Source organism: Olea europaea, unplaced genomic scaffold (assembly GCF_002742605.1).
Source record: "Olea europaea var. sylvestris unplaced genomic scaffold, O_europaea_v1 scaffold1691, whole genome shotgun sequence".
Classification (NCBI taxonomy): domain Eukaryota; kingdom Viridiplantae; phylum Streptophyta; class Magnoliopsida; order Lamiales; family Oleaceae; genus Olea; species Olea europaea.
Genome location: NW_019234592.1, coordinates 149,065 through 151,191, shown reverse-complemented (window position 1 = coordinate 151,191; position 2,127 = coordinate 149,065).

Below are 2,127 nucleotides of genomic sequence, written 5' to 3'. Positions count from 1 at the left end.
CTTTAATCATGCAGAGGCTCCTATGGGTCTGCCCGTTGTAGCAGAGTCTTCTCGCCCAAACAAGAGGAAGTCTCCATAGGTGGTGGGGCCACAGGTGGTGGAGCCAACTGGTGATATGCCACTTTCCAAGATTGCTGATGAGGTAACCTTTTGCTTCACTTTTATTTTCACTTTGTTTATCGTAGTGAAAACCTTTAATGTTGGCATTTTTCTTTGCAGGATGCTGATGAGATTGTGCGCTCCATCCAGGATTTGTTCACTTTCTGGGGGCAAGTCAAGACGTCTCGCCCTACTTCAACTGGTCGTCCTTCTGTTTCTTCAGAGGAAGATATGAAGTTCCTCAAGCAGTTGATATTTGAGTATGTATCTTTTATGGATATGGACATCGATCAGGCTAGTACTGCCAAACATAAGGATAAGCTTGAGCATTTGAGTGCGAAGTTGGCGCAAGCACTGACACTTCTGTCGCTCAATATTTCTGCTAATTTTAAAGCGACGTTGAAAGTTGTCCACTCTGACATCCTCTCTTTGCTGGCCAAAAATATTGAACTGAAGGCCAAGAGTACTCAATATCTTCGCGCTGCATCTGAAAGAGAGTCTTTGCTTCTGGAGATCAACAAAGCTGAGGACGAATTGAAAGAAATCTCTTCCGAAGTTATGATTGAAAACTCTTTGATGACCAGTTTGGCTGCACAGATGAAGGCATTTCAAGGAAGGATGGATGACTGCAAGGAGAGAATGACTGCTAAAAAGCATAATCCTTTCCAAGGAATTGAGCGAACTAAGTCTTTGGTCGAGTAGTACAAGAAGCTGGAGGTTGATGATGATTTTGTAGCTGAATTGAATATCACCTCTTCTCAGCAGAGCGAGGATTGGAAGAGACTTAGGAAAAGAATTCGTTCGATCTGGGGCGAATTGTAATTAAAACATCTAATGCCTTAACTTTTCTTTTTGTAACTTCGTATTAACTTTCCTCTTGTAACCTCGTACTGATAGTCATTGCCAATTTTGAATGTAACAGTAGTCATTGTCATTAATGAACGACTTGTGTATTTATTGACGTTTGCCCTTAATCGTCAACCCCCCAAGCATTTAACTGCTTTATGATAAGATTCATGTACATTCTCTTTTGGTATTTCTGTCTCTTTTCCCAAGACTTTGGGCCACTTGACTCCAATTATTAGGCACGAATGTGGCTATTCATATTCTATCTCTTCACCTTCACGCCCCTATAAATGCACGTATATTTCGCACTTTTCATTTTCATTTCCATTTTTTTCTTCAAAAACTAGTTTACTGCCATCGTTTGGCATCTTAACGATCGATCAAAAATTTTCGTCTTCCATAGAAATGGATCAATTGATCCACCCATTTTACCACCTGTTATGATGTCACCTTTGGTATGGGAGACATAGGAAATATTCTTTGGCCAGCGAAGTTCTTCCCATTGTCTCCATATTCTTTACAAGGAGTTCAATGATGGAAGGCAATTTTTTAAGATGCCTGTCAAGCCACCTTGCTTGCTAAGAGTACTTTTCAATCTCCTAACCCATTATTGCGGCGATACATTTAGGTAGGCGATGTGAGGGTGCTTCTCTTCCCTTCTGCTTGCTGAGAGTGCTTCTCGGCCTCTCTGCTTGCCTTTGCAGTAGTGCGATCAGGATGACAATCAATGCCAGTTCACCCTCTTACTTGGTGATCGACTGAGAGATTAGTTTACTCTCAATTATAGCTTATAGAGCATTTAGTATTGTGTATCTCGCAATTTGTAATGAATGTTTGATAATAAAGGAATTTATTTGAACGTATTTCGTTCTGACCCTTTTTATATACGATCATTCAACGCGATTTGATTACGCTTTTATTTGTTCACTTTCCCATAAGGAAGAAACATATTTTTTTAAATATTTGCCATTAATGAATATCATGTGCTTGGTGCCATCTAAATCTTCCAAATGATAGGCTCCATTAGGCAACACACTATTTACTTTATATGGCCTTTCCCAATTGGGCGACCACTTGCCATATTTTGGATCTTTACTATTCAAAGGGAGTATTATTTTCCAAACCAATTCGCTCAGGATAAATGACTTGGCTATAGCTTTTTTATTATAAAACTTAGCCATC